Below are 18,914 nucleotides of genomic sequence, written 5' to 3'. Positions count from 1 at the left end.
CACATCTTACCTCCCCTCCCTCTGCATCACCCTGCATCCCTTCATGTGTCCCCCTGCCTATGTTCTCCTCTGTTTTGCTCTTTGCACAGACTGTCAGTCCAAATGGGACTATAGAGACAACCAAGCATAAAACCTCAGTCATCACATCCACACACACACACACACACACACACACACACACACGCAGAAAGCAGCCGCTCCCCCTGACCTTCCTGAAATATTTAACTATTTCTCGTTCCTCAATTCAGCTTTTCACTTTGTCCTTACTCGGCATCCCCCGCCTGGCCAGCGTAGTCAAAGAAGATTTTCACTGTAGCTGCTCTCTTCAGCCACTCTGCCATCCTTCATGCTACTTCAGGAAAATGGCATTGAAATCTTATTTGGGGTTCACAGGAGAGAGAGAGGTGAGGATGGGAGGGAGGGAGATAAAGAGAGAAAGAAAGAGAAAAAGAGAGAATGTGGGGCAAAATAAGAGAATTACAGGGAGGGAGAGGGAGAGTGTGACGGTTTTCTGTATGCGAAGGAGAGTTGGACCAAAATGTGGCGTGGCTATTGTGATTCATATTTTAATAAAACAAGGAAAACACGAATCAATACGAAAACAACAAATGTAACACGAAAACCGAAACAGCCTATACTGGTGCAAACTAACACACGACAGAAACAAGGACATAAGGACAATCACCCACGAAACACTCAAAGAATATGGCTGCCTAAATATGGTTCCCAATCAGAGACAACGATAAACACCTGCCTCTGATTGAGAACCACTTCAGACAGCCATAGATTAACCTAGAACACCCCACTAAGCTACAATCCCAAATACCTGTGGAAAAACCCCAAAACAAAACACACCACATACAAAAACCCATGTCACACCCTGGCCTGACCAAATAGATAAAGAAAACACAAAATACTAAGACCAGGACGTGACAGAGAGACTAGGGGGAGAAAAGAAAACACAAGTAGTCCGGCAGTGAAAATACTTTTACAAATTCATGGGAAAGAGGGGCAGACAAATATCTTGGGGTGTGGTGGGATGGGGCAAGGTTGGGTGATGCTGCATGAGTGGCGGTCGTTGCCATTTAAGATGAGGGAGGATGATTTTTTTTTCATATGAGCATGGCCTTATTTCTATATTAGCATATTGGATGAATGTCATTCATATTCCATTAACCCAGCTCAATGCAACATTGACAAGTTTAGGCTACTACATGATAGTCAAATTTTCCCTGTACCCATTATGAATTAAAAGTTTAAATGTAGGTGCACAGGTAGAGACAATTTTGAGTAATCAATACTGCCATTCAATAACGCCTTGCACACTCTTGCCTGCATCTAGCTGAAAACAGTTTAGCAGTTACGCCGGTGGGCCCCGGTGGCAGTAAATTCATCAAACCAAAAGCTTACCTTGACTTGGAAGAGTTCTAATGTTGGATAGCAATAGCTAGCTAACATAGCATCCCTCTCTGTTTAACTAGGCTAAAATAGCAAGCTGCATTTGCTAGCTACTGTAAGTTTAAAAAAATAACTACAAAATAAAATCTCTCCCTAATTTTGGAAGAAATGTATTTGTTCAAAACTGTTCAACTATTGTCTTTCTCTCTCTTTGAGTGAACTACTCACCACATGTGACGCACTGCAGTGCTAGCCAGCTGTAGCTTATGCTTTCAGTATATTCTCTGATCCTTTCATTAAGTGGACAACCAGTCAGTTCATGCTGCAAGAGCTCTGATAGGTTGTAGGACGTTATAATTACTGTGTAAGTCTATGGAAGGGGTTGAGAACCATGAGCCTCCTAGGTTTTCTATTGAATTCAATGTACACAGAGGAGGACAGAAGATAGATGACCTCCGGCTTCGCCATGGTGCTACCCTACAGAGTGCTGCTGAGGCAACTGTAGACCTTCATTGTAAAATAATGTGTGTTTTAGTCAATTATTTGGTGACGTGAAAACATTTAGTATAGCTTTATGTAAAAAATAATAACTTTAACTATGTGGCGTGGCGAACCTATAGGCCTTCAGAGTGTGACAGGTTTGTGATTCTGAAAGGACAGCAACCGTAATACCAGCGCACTCATGTAGGAGAGCATTAAGAGAGTGCGCTTTTTGTAAAACACAAGGGCCAGTGTTCAGTGCTGCTTTTTTATGGTCTGGTTATTATTATTATTTTTTTATCCACAGTTTAATCCATTCTACATTTCATTAATTTATTCACAGGTGAATAGTAATATGCTCTAAACTGCTCTGGTGACAAACAAACTTTGCTGCCATGTTTCCAATCATCCACAAGGCTGGGAGAACCTATTCAATTAAGTAAATAAATTTAGAAAATGTAAAAAACAATGTATTATTAACTTACTAGCTACAGTGCAGGCTAATTCAAATGAGGTGCTAACTTAGCTAGCTAGCTATCTAGCCAACTTTACATACTGTATAGATAGCTAGCTAAGTGAATTAAATATCACCAGCTACCTAACTTCATATTAGCTAGCTATTGCATTTGTAGGAAGCTAGCTCACAGCCATGGAGGAGGGTGAAAGGATAGCAGCCCCAACTGTCAAAGTGAGAGAGTCGGCTATTCTGGATAGGGCAGGTACTTTAAGTAGTTCCAGTCCCTAGAAGTGAGGACAGAGATAATAGTAACTTAATATCAGTGCTGTCTAATTTGAGTATAATGAAGTCTGTTGCTTGTGATGTTTCCTGTACTCAGATATAGAAAGTATGTCTGCAGATGAAGAGGTCCCAATGAAGCGCAGTGGTTCTCAGTCCTGGTCCTGGGGACTCAAAGGAGTACACATTTTTGTTTTAGCACTTCACAGCTGATTCAAATGATTAACTCATCATCAAGCTTCAAGTGGTATTTACTGTATGTATTCATTTGTGATAGTATCCTTGATATGATCCTGCTGTTGTCACATGCTTCACATGCACGTGTGCACATACATCTAGCTATCCAACGTTATCATGATTTGTTAAAAGAGATATTGTACTTCAGTAATCCACAACGAACTGATGGAAAAGTTGAATAATGACATTATCTTCCATATTCCTACAGATCCCTTGCAACTGGAGATTCCTTCAAAACGAGGGCACTGCAAGGTTGGGTGACCAGGGCCATCTGGGACTGCCTCCTAGAGGGATTCAGGTGTGTGAAAGCTACCTGTGTCCTGCAGAACTTCATTAGGATGGACACAAGGACCAGGAGGGGATCTGCAGCTCGCCACCATGTGCCAGAGGAGAGGTCTGCTGCCCTGCAGGATGTTTCAAGTATCGAGGCCAACATCGCAGCACGGGAGGCAGTCCATGTGCAGGAGATGTTCACCTCCTACTTCTTCGAAGAGGGTGCTGTACACCATAGTCTACACTATACACAACCAACATCTCTCTTTTAAGAGCTACTCACATTGCAATAACAGTATTCTTCCATTTACTTAGCTATGTTAACTGCAGTTATTCAATTCCCAGTTGATTTATACGTACAGGCTTTTTTAAGAGTCACCCATATTGAACAAATGTAGAACAATTAGACAACCTATAACCCACACCTACACACTTGTGTATCGAAGTGATTGATGGATTGTGTTTTGCAGTAAGCAGGCTCACGTGTATTGCTGTGGCTCCTTCCATCTTCAAAAAAATAAGCAAGAGGGCCAACCATGGAGAATAGTAAGACACTTCATTATTTCTATAACTACGTGATATTGTTTGTCCTTGTGTGTCTGCATGTATTTCAGTATAAAGTACTCTGCAGCCACTTAGTGTGGACACCAGGTCAGGCCACACACACATAGATTCCTGTTGAACACGGTCTCTTTAACTGCCCGATTTTCTCAATAACAGTCTCTCCCTTCACTTTATCCCTCTCCCCTCTTCTCCCTAAATCCTCTAGGTTATATCAGCTGTGTCGGTGAACCCCTCCCGCATCTGAACTGGCTACATAGAGGGCACAGCATGATCAGAGGTGAGAGGTCACTTGGTCGGGTCAACAGGAAGTCTTATTCAAGAGATGCTTTACATTGAAATACAGATAGAAATGTAGTAGTCCCAGAGTTTTTATTTTACTAGGCAAGTCAGTTAAGAACAAATTCTTATTTTCAATGACGGCCTAGGAACAGTGGGTTAACTGCCTGTTCAGGCAGAAAAACAGATTTTGTACCTTGTCAGCTCGGGGATTTGAACTTGCAACCTTTCAGTTACTAGTCCAATGCTCTAACCACTAGGCTACACTGCCACCCCAAGGTCAGTTTTGTATTTCACCCCCTGATGATTAAGATGAATGACAGTGCTAGAATTTTTTAAAAACGGAAGGCTTAATCATGCTCTCTCTCTCCATCTGTCAATTGTCTGCAGGTATGTTTTGATGTGAGAGAGGATGCCAAACCCAGTCCCGTCATCGCACCTCATCCGCTCTTAAGATGACCTTCGGGCCACCAGGGAGCCCAAGGCTGGTTAGGAGACACAGCTAGAGATACTATTTTGTAATTGTGATGAACTGAGAGAATATTAAGTTTAGTAGCACGAATCATATGCTGTCTTCCAAGCTCCTCTGTTCTTACCTCTTTCCCTTTGTATTATACACTCTCTCACACCTCTCTTCCCACCTTCTCTTTCTTCCTCCATTTTTATAATGGACACCAGATGTGCATTGAAGTACAGATTGAACTTATATTTATAATATAATTAAACAATTATAATATGTATAATGCATGCATTATGCATTTTGCACGGTCTTTGTACGTTTTGTAATTTTGTTTCTAGTTTCACTTTGTAATTAAAGATGTGGAACTCAATTCACGCTGCGCCTTGGTCCGATCATTTTCAAGAGCGTGACAGAATATCCCACCAACAAAGGACCAAGCAGCGTGAAAATTAGGTAAGGAAGTTTTGGACTTGGGAGGATATGAGGAACATGGAAGGACAGGAACATGGAAGGACAGCGACGATGCCGGGGACCACGGCCACAGAAACCCCAAGATTTGTTTGTGGGGGGGGGCACATGGAGCTGGCAGTCGAGCAGCGGAGAGTGCCAGAGCCTGTTTGGGAGTTGGAGGAGGAATTTGATGAAAGATTCTGGAGAGAGGTGGTAGCGATGAGAATGATGCCGTACAGGCGTGCTGAAGAGCGTGACACCAGTCCGGTGCTGCACCGGTTTCACGCATCTGGCCCCCAGTGCGCCTTCCAGGTCCGGTACATCCTGTGCCAGCTTCCCGCGCTCTCCCTGAAGTGCGTGTCACCAGTCCAGTGCCACCTGTGTCCGCTCCACGCATCAGGCCTCCAGTGCGCCTTCCAGGTCCGGTACATCCTGTGCCTCCTCCCCGCACTCTCCCTGAAGTGCGTGTCACCAGTCCGGTACCACCTGTACCAGTTCTACGCACTAGGCCTAGAGTGCGTATTCACAGTCCAGAGCTTCCGGTGGGTGGGGGTCACGCCCTGACCATAGAGAGCCCTTGGTTCTGTATGGTGTTTAGGTCAGAGCGTGACTGGGGGGGTTATCTAGTTTAAAGATTTCTAGGTTGGTGGTTTGTGTGGTTCCCAATTAGAGGCAGCTGGTAATCGATGCCTCTAATTGGGCATCATATTTAGGTACGCTTTTTCCCCACCTGCATTTGTGGGATATTGTTTGTGTTAGTGTGTTTGAGAACTACGTCGTAACGGTCTTTGTAAGTTTTGTAATTTTGTTTCTAGTTTCACTTTGTAAGTAAAGATGTGGAACTCAATTCACACTGAGCCTTGGTCCGATCATTTTCAAGAACGTGACAGAAGATTAACAACGCCTACGCACTGTGCTTTCACTGGCTGGCCCTCGGCTGAAGCATCTGCATTTTGGAGCTGCCTTATTTATTTATTTTTACATGATGTGCTATACTGATATGTGACACAAATTAATGCCATAATCTTGCACGACCTCCAGAGGTTGAGATGTGATCATTTTTCAAGTTTACATAACAGTGTTGTTTCTCAAGAATTGATACTGTCACGTTATGACCTTCGTTCCTTTTTTCTGTCTATATTTTGGTTTGGTCAGGGCATGAGTTGCGGTGGGCATTCTATGTTTTTCAGTCTGTTTTGTTCTGTGTGTTGTATTTCTATGTGTTTGGCCTGGTATGGTTCCCAATCAGAGACAGCTGCCAATCGTTGTCTCTGATTGAGAACCATACATAGGTAGCCTGTTCCCACCTGGTATTTGTGGGTAGTTGTTTTCTGTGTCTGTGTTTCACCATACAGAACTGTTTCGATTTTCATCGTTTCACTTTGTTGTTTTTTTTTAGTCAGTGTTCAGTTATATTTCATTAAAATGGACACTAACCACGCTGCGTTTTGGTCCGATCTTTCATACTCCTCATCAGATGAAGCAGATCGTTACAGATACCTCTCGAAAATGTCCCTTTGCTTATCGTCAATGTGAAAATGGTCAGTCTGAGAGAACTGGAACTGTGCTCTCTCTGGGTATGGATAGGTCATGTTCTCCCTTTGGGAATGTATTGTGGTACAGACTCACCCCCGGAATGTTCTGACTAAAATTGAAACAGAGCTCCAGAGACAGTTGAGAGGATGTCTCCATTCTAAGGTTCTTAGGTTCCTTGTTAAATATAGGGGATGAATAAGTGACGTAGATCATCTCTAGAGATATAGCGAGAGAGAGAGAGCGGATTTAGATATATGAACAGGTGGACAGCTTTGAGACCATAACACTTATGGCAAGAAAGTGCATACTGTACATGCACGCACACAAGCAAGCACATACACGGGCATGCACACACACACACACACCCTCAAACAGCTACATCAAAACTGACACACACAACGAAGAGAGCATAGATCAAGGATTTTTGATAACCACTAATTCATTCATCAATTAATTTCCAGTGTTAAATAACACGAATATGTGAGAACAATATTGTTTGTGAACAAATGTTTCATTTTGTCATTATAATGAGGTTGGTAGCAACATGTGAAAATCTGTTGGAGCTCAAGCGAACTACAAAACCCATAATGCAATGCTCTCTCTATGAGCTGGCTTGCTAGCTTTGCAGAATAGTAGTGAAATCACAACTATGAAATAACACATGGAATCATGTAGTGACCAAAAAAAGTGTTAAACAAGTCAAAATATGTTTTATATTTGAGATTCTTCAAAGTAGCCACCCTTCGCCTTGATGACAGCTTTGTACACTCTTGACATTCTCTCAACCAGCTTCATGAGGTAGTCACTTGGAATGCATTTCAATTAACAGGTGTGCCTTAAAAGTTAATTTGTGGAATTTCTTTCCTTCTTAATGTGTTTGAGCCAATCAGTTGTGTTGTGGCAAGGTATGGGGGGTATACGGATGAAAGCCCTATTTGGTAAAAGACCAAGTCCATATTATGGCAAGAACAGCTCAAATAAGCAAAGAGAAATGAAAGTCCTTCATTACTTTAAGACATGAAGATCAGTCAATCCAGAAAATATCAATAACTTTGAATGTTTCTTCAATTGCAGTCACAAAACCATCAAGCGCTATAATGAAATTGGTGATCATGAGGACCACCATGGGAAAGGAAGACCCAGAGTTACCTCTGCTGCAGAGGATAAGTTCAGTAGAGTTACCAGCCTCAGAAACTGCAGCCCAAATAAATGCTTCACATACAGTGCCTTGCGAAAGTATTCGGCCCCCTTGAACTTTGTGACCTTTTGCCACATTTCAGGCTTCAAACAAAAAGATATAAAACTGTATTTTTTTGTGAAGAATCAACAACAAGTGGGACACAATCATGAAGTGGAACGACATTTATTGGATATTTCAAACTTTTTTAACAAATCAAAAACTGAAAAATTGGGCGTGCAAAAATATTCAGCCCCTTTACTTTCAGTGCAGCAAACTCTCTCCAGAAGTTCAGTGAGGACATCTCAACATCAACTGTTCAGAGGAGACTGCATGAATAAGGCCTTCGCGGACTAATTGTGGCAAATAAACCATTACTAAAGGACACCAATAATAAGAAGAGACTTGCTTGGGCCAATAAACATTAGACCGGTGGATATCTGTCATTTGGTCTGATGAGTCCAAATTTGAGATTTTTGGTTCCAACCACCATGTCTTTGTGAGACGCAGAGTTGATGAGCAGATGATCTCTGCATGTGTGGTTCCCACTGTGAAGCATGGAGAAGGAGGTGTGATGGTGGGGGGGTGCTTTGCTGTTGACACTGTTATTTATTTAGAATTCGAGGCACACTTAACCAGTATGGCTACCACAGCATTCTGCAGTGATACGCCATCCCATCTGGTTTGCACTTAGTGGGACTATCATTTGTTTTTCAACAGGACCCAAAACACACCTCCAGACTGTGTAAGGTCTATTTGACCAAGAAGGAGAGTGATGGAGTGCTGCATTAGATGACCTGGCCTCCACAATCATCCCGAACTCAACCCAATTGAGATGGTCTGGGATGAGTTGGACCGCAGTGTGAAGGAAAAGGTAGCCAACAAGTGCTCAGAATATGTGGGAACTCCTTCAAGACTGTTGGAAAAGCATTCCAGGTGAAGCTGGTTGAGAGAATGCTAAGAGTGTGCAAAGCTGTGATCAAGGCAAAGGGTGACTACTTCGAAGAATCTAAAATCTAATATATATCCTAATCTATTTAATACTTTCTTGGTTACTACATGATTCCATATGTGTTATTTCATAGTTTTGAGGTTTTCACTGTTGTTCTACAATGTTGAAAATAGTAAAAATAATAATGAAAAACTCTTTAATGAGTAGGTTTGTCCAAACATTTGATTCCTATTACCCTCCAATACAGAGAGTGGCTTTATCGCGATGCTACGTCATACCCGGCCAGATTTCTGCCTGCTTGAACAGCAATAGCTCAGAATCTTATGAAAACATGACACTGGGAATCGATACAGCATCCCTCAGAGATGCACAAAGACAATATAACATTCAAAATGGGTGAACCTTTAAACACACAGGTACAGGGAGGTAGGGAACAGAGTCAGCTGACAAAGCATCTCCCTCTGGATATACAGATCTACAAACATGGGTCACAGATAAACAGAGGGGCAATACAAAGTCATGTAATTAGGAACTCCAACCCAGTCTATATTGTACTACACTGATCACACCACTTCAAAACAATACATAGCAGTTTGGGGCATAGAGTTATCAGTGTTATTTTTCTACTATGTAACTGTAATGACGTAAGAATGCACTGTACAACAACAACAAAAAAGTGATCTGTTGTGTCACATTATACTGTAATTACCGAAAACAAAAAATATGTACTGGGCCATATTGAGAAGAAGTTACTGTCTTCCGAGTGGCGCAGCGGTCTAAGGCACTGCATCTCAGTGCTAGAGGCGTAAACACTCTGGTTTGCAAACACTCTGGTTCGAATCCAGGCTGTATCACAACCGGCCGTGATTGGGAGTCCCATAGGGTGCCGCACAATTTGCCCAGCGTCGTCCGGGTTTGGCCGGTGTGTGATGGGTGAACCTTTAAATTGTGAATAAGAATTTGTACTTAACTGACATGCCTAGTTAAATTAAAGGTTACACTATTGGGGCAGCTGCTATAGACACAATCGCTCAAACAACAGTACAGGGGTATTTACTGTATATGTAAAGCACCTATCAGCCTATTCAGGCATGTAGAGCTATTAGTGGCTAATTAGCAAATAAATAGTTATGCATATGTTATAGAGCCCAGGGGGAAGAGAGGATAAATAAGGTGCCAATCACCTATTCAGAACAGAATTATCCCCTACTCTAAGAGACTAGCTAACATTAGTGTCGTGGATTAAATGAACTGAATAGCATAAGGTAGTTGTCTTCAGTCTCATGCATGTCTCTGCAGCTTTATGACCCTGACTCACCCTCACCTATTGTGTTCAGCATAACAGGTACTGTGACTAAGTGCTGCCCATCCCTTCGGAGCACGATAGAGGGACAACACCTCTACAGGTCTCACACACATGCGTGCACGCACGCACGCACACACACACACACACACACACACACACACACACACACACACACACACACACACCCTGACTCCTGTCTGCCTGATGGAACCTATCCCTTCACCATCTCAATATGAAAAGGATGAGTGGGCACATGTTGGACAGGGGCCATTATACCAACCATCCTCCCCAGTCTCTCTCTTTCTACTCTGCTCCCACTCTCATCCCTCCTTTCTCTCTCTTGTATCCCATTTCTCTCTGTTTATCCATGTGGAAGAGAGGGATGTTTACAAGACTATCTCATCAGACTCTGCCTTGGATCTCTACAGGGAAATGACCCCTGTTCACACTCTCTCTCCCTCTCACTCTCTCTCTCTCTCTCCTACCCCAACCCCCCACCCCCAGACACAGAAATAGAAAGTATTGAGAGCATATATCCTGGCTGATAGTGATTACACACGACCATAAGAATCTGAACCAGAATCTGAATGCTGGATGAACAGGGATCAGCATGCCTCCTGCGCGCTTTCATGTACCGAGAGGTAACAGAGAAGTTGTACTTCAATACTTTATATGAAACTTTTACCAACCCCATTCCCTCTCTCCTTTCCTCCCTGCCTCCTTCCCTCGTTCAGTCTCTATAACTTGGAGAGGGTCTCAAACTCCATGCGCAGTGCAGCATACGTATAATAATGAAGGTGGGGGAGTGGAGTGAAAGGGGAGTGGACGAGGAGTGGAACCCATACAGTATGTGGATAAAGGACATCGCCTTGCTATTGAAGGGAAGATAATAGAGCAGGGATGCTTTGTGAGTCAGAACTCGTACAATAGCCAATAAGAGAGATGCAAGGCACAATGCAGTGCTGTGGGAAAAACCAAGGCCTAAAACTTGTTGAGTTGTGAGAGATGGGAGCAGGGAGGGAGAGAGCTAACTAATATGTTTCTGCTTGGGCGAACACGTTATTTATTTCTCATTGCGTGTGGCCATAGGGCCGTAAATAGATGTATACTTACCCGCATAACCATCGGGTGGGGTTGATGGAGAAAGCATTACCATTAGAGGAACAGGGGAGCGTCTAGAAGAGGGGAGAAAGGGATGGGGAGGGAGAGGAGAGTGGGGTGGGGCGGGGTCGTTCATAATCAGCCATGGGTGTTTTGAAGAGATTTTCCCTTAATACAGAAATGTCTGCCATCTCTGCCAATTTACTGCTGAGCGAAAGAGAGAAGGAACGAAAGAAAGCAGGATAAAAATGAAGGGAGAGGTGGAACGTACGGTGAGGAAATTGCACGGGGCAAGAAAGAATGAACCACAGCGAGGAAGTGTACGAGGTAGAGGGCAAGAATGATAACGAGCGAACCTAAACATCTCCATTAGTCAATAACTAATGAACGTTTTCTCATCCAGTCCAGAGAGCACGCCACCAGTTCATCAATCAGCGGCCCTGGGGGAGGGTACTAACACGCTTGACCTTACAGGGTTTACTGTGGGGTTCCATGGGACAATGAGGGGCCAATCTGAACTCATACATCATGCATGGGTCATGTTGGGCAGAGGGGAAAGGTTAGTCGTTAAGCAGATGGTCTTATCCAGAGTGACGTACATGAGCAATTAGGGTTAAGTTCTTTGCTCAAGTGCACATCGACACATTTTTCACTTAGTTGGCTCAGGGAAACAGCAACCTTTCGGTTACTGACCCACCACTCTTAACCGTTGGGCAACCTACTGCAGAGAGGTACTGATACATGTGAGGGGTGAGACCTTTCTTCTTCCATCTTCCCTCTCCCTTTGTCTTTTTTTACGGGGTCTATCTATCCACCTTTCCACACATCCCCCCTCTCTCGATCTTCCCTCTTTCCAGCATATCTATCTCCCCCTCTCACTGTATGATTAATGACCATCTGCCGCTATGGTAACAGGTCACAGTGTCAAAGAGCACATCTGACCACCACTGGCTGAGCAGCGTGTGTGTGCACGTACTTGCATGTCTGTGCTAATAACACATAATTACACTTAAATTGCATTAAATGAATGTATTTATAGCACAGAGTTGAATCTCTCTACAGTGTTTCAATCTCTGTTCCACGTTCATACGAGAAGAGAAGGATGCCGTTTTAACTCCTCTTAAAAACTGAAGTAATATCTGGTGGCTAAAGACACTGACACTTTGGTCTTCATGTCTGTAATCGGAATCACAAACGTGCACGCACGCATACCGTACATACGTCTCAGCTGCTGAGGGCTGGGTCTCTGAGAGGGATGGGCTAAAGAATGCACACAGAGGGACACGGATGCACACACACATCACCAATAGGCTGCAACAGTTAACACGGGCTGATAAGCTCCTTCATGGTGGCAGCTATGCTACGCATCAGTGGCCCTTGATTGAGCGTCACATTAACATATTGCGTTAGGCACCGGAGGACATATGGGAAACGGACTGGGAAAACCCATGGATGTACAGAGTTGCGTAGCTAAAGCAAAAGACTGACGCTGGAATTCAATCAGGGCAGACTGGGAGCAGGGGGATAGAAATGCGTTATGTAGAACAAACACGCCTCTCTTGACATGTAGAATTAGGAATCGTGGCAAAATCAGAATCAACTTTATTCAACAAGTATATATATATATACAAATAGGTAGAGTGAACATAATATACAGTGGATACAGTTCTCTTCATGACATGTCTACCTGCAACGTTCACAACGTCTGCCTCCTGATCATGTACCAGTGGTTAACAATAACCATCCATCCAGGACACATCTAGTTGTTGGGCAAACCAAACACACCTCTGAAGTGCAACGATTGGATTTATGTCTCATTTTTGGCACAGGGTTTAGACTACAGCCACTGCCTGCTACAGAGTGAATGGGCATGACCAGCTAAAGCAGTGGTATGGAGTTAGGCTCGCAAGGAGCTCATGCTGAACACACACAGTGGAAACGTGTCAGAAAACTTTTATCAGCCTTACAAGCGTCAGCACACACACACACACAGAGAGAGTGAGATAAAAAAAAATACTTCAATCAGTTATCGAACCCATTGCCCTCTATGGTTGTGAGGTATGGGGTCCACTCATCAACCAATAATTTAAAAGATGGGATAAACACCCAACTGAGACTCTGTATGCAGAATTCTGCAAAAAATATACTTGGTGTAAAATGTAAAACACCAAACAATGCATGCAGAGGAGAATTAGGACTATACCCGCTAACTATCAAAATCCAAAAAAGACCTGTTCAATTCTACAACAACCTAAAAGGAAGCGATGCCCACACATTCCATCACAAAGCCTTCACCTACAGAGAGATGAACCAAGAGAAGAGTCTCCTCAACCAGCTGGCTCTGGGGCTCTGTTCACAAACAGACCCCACAGAGCCCCAGGACAGAAACACATTTAGACCCAACCAAATTATGAGAAAGCAAAAAGATAAATATTTGACACACTGGAAAGAATCAACCCAAAAACGGAGCAAATTTGAGTGCTATCTGGCCCTAAACAGAGAATACACCGTAGCAGAATTCCCGATCAACGTGACTGACCCCAAAATAAGAACATCCTTGACTATGTACAAACTCAGTGAGCATAGCCTTGCTATTCAGAGGTCACCATAGAGCCAGGTCTGCCCACAAAATGAGGTGGAAACTGAGATATACTTCCTAACCTCCTGCCAAATGTATGACCACATTAGAGACATATATTGCCCACAGATCACACAGATCCACAAAGAATTTGAAACAAATCAAACATTGATAAACTCCCATATCTGTTAGGAGAAATACCACAGGGTGCAAGTAAGGCAGCAAGATCTGTGGTCCATTTGCCATGAGAAAAAGGGTAACCTATGGAGCCCAGAATTGTAAATACAAGTTATATTTATCTGTTTATTCATTTATTTTCCCTTTCAGCTTTTTCTACCTTTTGTTACAGCGTTATTCTAAAATGTCTGAAATATTTTTTCCCCTCGTCAATCTACACACAATACCTCATAATGACAAAGCAAAAACATGCTTTTAGAATTTGCTGCAAATGTATTACAAATAAAAAACTGAAAAATAAATTTACATAAGTATTCATATCCTTTACTGGTACTTTGTTGAAGCAACTTTGGCAGCGATTACAGCGTCGAGTCTTCTTGGGTACGAAGCTACAAGCTTCACACACCTGTATTTGGGGTGTTTCTGCCATTCTTCCCTGCAGATTCTCTCAACCTCTGTCAAGTTGGATGGGGAGCGTTGCTGCACAGCTATTTTCAGGTCTCTCCAGAGATATTTGACCATTTTTGTTGTTGTTTTTTTTCACCTTTATTTAACCAGGTAGGCTAGTTGAGAACAAGTTCTCATTTGCAACTGCGACCTGGCCAAGATAAAGCATAGCAGTGTGAACAGACAACACAGAGTTACACATGGAGTAAACAATAAACAAGTCAATAACACAGTAGAAAAAAAAGAGTCTATATACATTGTGTGCAAAAGGCATGAGGAGGTAGGCGAATAATTACAATTTTGCAGATTAACACTGGAGTGATAAATGATCAGATGGTCATGTACAGGTAGAGATATTTGTGTGCAAAAGAGCAGAAAAGTAAATAAATAAAAGCAGTATGGGGATGAGGTAGGTAAAATTGGGTGGGCTATTTACCGATAAAACTATGTACAGCTGCAGCGATCGGTTAGCTGCTCAGATAGCAGATGTTTGAAGTTGGTGAGGGAGATAAAAGTCTCCAACTTCAGCGATTTTTGCAATTCGTTCCAGTCACAGGCAGCAGAGAACAGGAACGAAAGGCGGCCAAATGAGGTGTTGGCTTTAGGGATGATCAGTGAGATACACCTGCTGGAGCGTGTGCTGCGGGTGGGTGTTGCCATTGTGACCAGTGAACTGAGATAAGGCGGAGCTTTACCTAGCATGGACTTGTAGATGACCTGGAACCAGTGGGTCAGGCGACGAATATGTAGCGAGGGCCAGCCGAGAAGAGCATACAAGTCGCAGTGGTGGGTGGTATAAGGTGCTTTAGTAACAAAGCGGATGGCACTGTGATAAACTGCATCCAGTTTGCTGAGTAGAGTGTTGGAAGCTATTTTGTAGATGACATTGCCCGGTTCAAGTCTGAGCTCTGGCTGGGCCACTCAAGGACATTCAAATCAAATCAAATTTTATTTGTCACATGCCCCAAATACAACAGGTGTAGTAGATGTTTGATATGAGTCTGAAATGCTTTTACAAGCCCTTAACCAACAATACAGTTTTAAGAAAATAATTGGGGTCGGAACCATCCAGGGTGGTGATCCTAGACTTGGCGCTCCGGTGCAGCAGCGAATGGTAGCAGAGAGAAGATTGGTTTAACTAGTTGTTTAAGAGCAGTTGGACACCATCTGGATAGAAGTCCTGGATGGCATTGAAGCTTGTTTGGAGGTTGATGCACATTGTCCAAGGACGGGACGGAAGTATCTGAATAATGCCTTGCAGTAGAGGTGGATCAAGGAATTGCCTACCAGACACATCATCATACCAGAGGGATGGTGCCAGGCCTCCAGACATGACCCTTGGCATTCAGGCCAAAGAGTTCAATCTTGATTTCCTCAGACCAGAGAATCTTGTTTCTCATGGTCTGAGAGTCTTCAGCTGCATTTTGGTGAACTCCAAGTGGGCTGTCATGTGCCTTTTACTGAGGAGTGGCTTCCATCTGCCCACTCCACCATAAAGGCCTGAATTGTGGAGTTCTGCAGAGATGGTTGTACTTCTGAAAGGTCCTCCCATCTCCACAGAGGAACTCTGGATCTATGTCAGAGTGATTATTGGGTTCTTGGTCACCTCCCTGACCAAGGCCTTTCTCCCCCGATTGCTCAGTTTGGCCGGGCAGCAGCTCGGTGGTTCCAAACTTATTCCTATTTAAGAACGGCCACTGTGTTCTTGCTGCAAAACATGTTTGGTACCCTTCCTCAGATCTTTGCCCTTTCCTCAGATCTTTGCCTCTCTCTCTCTCGCTCTGTCTCTCTCTCTATCTCTCTCACCTGAGAGAGAGAGAGAGAGAGAGAAAGAGAGAGAGAGACAGACAGAGAAAGAGAGACACAGAGAGAGAGAGACAGAGAGAGGGACAGAGAGATAGAGACAGAGAGACAGAGAGAGGGACAGAGAGAGAGAGACAAAGAGAGGGACAGCGAGAGAGAGAGAGAGAGAGAGAGAGAGAGGGAGAGAGAGAGAGGGACAGTGAGAGAGAGAGAGAGAGGGACAGCGAGAGAGAGAGAGAGAGAGAGGAACAGAGAGAAAGAGAGGGACAGAGAGAGAGAGAAAGAGAGAGACAGAGAGAGAGAGGGACAGAGAGAGAGAGGGACAGAGAGAGAGAGGGACAGAGAGAGTGAGAAAGAGAGAGAAAGACAGAGAGAGACAGAGACAGAGACAGAGAGAGAGAGAGAGAGAGAGAGAGAGAGAGAGAGAGAGAGAGAGAGAGGGAGAAAGAAGGTAAAGGACCCAGGGAGAGAAGTAATATAGCATTCCTCCAGCGGATACAAGGTCTAAGGCATATAACGTCTCCTGACACACACACGCACACACACACACAAACTGGTTACTGTTTTACAGGAGCTCGTTGCAGAGGTAGCCAATAGAGTGGTTGAGGGTATATGGCAGCAGGGGAGATGAGGAATGAAAGAAGGGAGGAGAGGAGCAAGGGAGAGAAGACGTGGAGAAGGAGACTTGTGAGGGAGGGAAGAAAGGAAGGGTAGAGGAGAAGTGGAGGGAGGGAGGAAAGAGGAGCAGAGGGCAGAAAAGCAGCCAAGTGTTTAATTTGTTAAAAATAATAATTATATATAAATAATATATATATATGTTTTTATTTTAATTATAATTATAATTATTATATTATTATTATCCACCCCTCCTCTTCGGAGGACACATCTTTTTGTTTTTTTATACAGCTTTTCTGCTACGTATACATACATTTTTACATACATGATACTTCTACATAAAGCAATTACATAACAGTAATACAATAACAATAATCCATAAGCTCTTTACTCCCACCTCTCAGCCACTCTCAGCCCATCCCACCTATCACCATAGACCACCCTCGTTTGGTTTCCATGTGCCATATATTTTTCAATTGTGCTGTGATGTTTTACATACATTTGAACCTGTCTAATCATATAGTCTCTACAGATTGTGAGCTAAAGATGAAAACCTTTCCTACCAGTATTATTATATTATTTATGGACTGACTATTGCTTTCCAAATCACCCAACACTGCTATTTGTAAGGTTCATTTGAAGTGAATGGTGTGATTTTTTTTAACAATTCCTGAACCTGTGACCAGCAGTGTTTAAAGTATAGAGGAAGTAACAACTGTTGGAGAGAGACCCCAGGGGTAGAAAGTGATTTTGTGTGTGTGTGTGTGTGTGTGTGTGTGTGTGTGTGTGTGTGTGTGTGTGTGTGTGTGTGTGTGTGTGTGTGTGTGTGTGTAGGGGAGGATGGGGAAGCAATAAAGGTTGTGTGTGTGGAGGGGGGGGTTACAGGAGCGTGATGGGGGTGTGGAAATGGGGCCTTAATGGGGGGGGTGATGCAAGCAGGGGGCCTGAGGGGAGGGTGCGGATGTGATAGCTAGGTGAGGGGGCAGGACGGGTACAGACTGGGGTATAAGGGGATAGTAAAGGGGATGTCTCCATATTCTGTGGCTCAGCAGAGAAGAATGTGGTTAATTTATCTCTAACCTTTCCTTTGCTATAGCCCACAGACCAGGCACATGGAACTGACTACACACACACACACAAACTATCAAAAAGCACACTGACCTACACAAACACAAACGCACCAAAACATGGAATCTGCCCACAAACCACACAGACAAACATCCAAGCAGAAAATACTAGTCAACATGTTCAGTTCAGTTTAGGGTTTACTGCAGAAAGATGCACACGAGCTCTGCTCCCTCCGAACAGGACAGTGTATGCAACTCGCCATGGATTCCCCAACACACGGTACTAACAGATTTGCAAGCTGACACACGTAAGCACCCACCTCAGTCCATGTGGATAACCAGTGAAAGCTGTGGTACGTCTCTCTCACCTGCTCAGTGAAGTTGTAATGTGTAGTCCTCTCTGTATCCACAATTCAGAGAAGGCTAAACCTCTATACACATATCCCAAATCCTTGGGAATAGTAGGTGCGTGTTTCCGTTAGAGCCGAAGGGTATATGAGAGACTCGAGTGTGGCTCGCAGAGCGAGAGGGCGAACAACACACTCACGAACGAAACGCCCTCCACCGTACCAGCTTGTACCAGAGTGCATACAGACTGCCTAATCCTGCCGAGTAAAACACACTCTCGCACTCTCCAAATAAAGAAAGTCAGCCAGTCGGTGGAGAGCAAACACAGAAGGTGAGAGAGGGAGCTCCAGAGTTCCCAAAGGAGGGAGGCTGAGCCGATCTAGTGTTACACCATCGGCAAGCACCCTGCCGGTGTAGAGAGAGACAGAGGAGTCCTGGGTGTCTGGAGGAGACCAATACACCAGGTTAGAACCGCTCTCTCTTTCTATGGTCTGTTCTCTCCCTTTTGTGTGTGCACTCACACACTCCGCTCTTGACTGAGCACCCTGCAAGAGAAAGATTGAACTCACGGCCCCTCCCCACAAGCATTGGCCCAGCCCCGAAACACACCCCCTCGGGTATCAGCCAATAGGAGAGAGGTGTATGTCCCTCTCTGACCAGCCAAACGCACTGAAATACACACAGTCCCAGCCCCTCCCTCTCCCTCAGACAGTGTGGCGACAGAGACATTGGCACAGGTTAACACTTAGGAGTAATCACACTAAACACTCACTTACTCAAACAGACGCACACGCATGCTTCAACACTCACACTTGCACATGCATGCGCACACAGACGCGCGCACACACAGACCAGCTGGCAGGTGTCTTCATTGACATTCTCTCCTTGTCCCGGTCTGTAATCCTCACGTTTCAAGGTAACTACCATTTTTCC

General features: G+C 43.9%; 1 protein-coding gene across 1 annotated transcript in view; it reads right to left on the bottom strand.

Moving 5' to 3' along the window:
• The window catches only part of LOC135546476 (xylosyl- and glucuronyltransferase LARGE2s-like), a 72,129-nt gene extending 53,629 nt beyond the window's left edge, over positions 1–18,500 (bottom strand). The window contains exon 1 of the mRNA XM_064974922.1: positions 18,002–18,500. The gene's annotated coding sequence lies outside the window, so the exon portion shown is untranslated. The remainder of the gene's footprint in view (positions 1–18,001) is intronic.
• Between the last annotated feature and the right edge of the window lie 414 nt (positions 18,501–18,914).

This window comes from Oncorhynchus masou, chromosome 1 (genome assembly GCF_036934945.1).
Source record: "Oncorhynchus masou masou isolate Uvic2021 chromosome 1, UVic_Omas_1.1, whole genome shotgun sequence".
NCBI lineage: Eukaryota > Metazoa > Chordata > Actinopteri > Salmoniformes > Salmonidae > Oncorhynchus > Oncorhynchus masou.
This window is presented reverse-complemented; position numbering and strand designations above follow the sequence as displayed.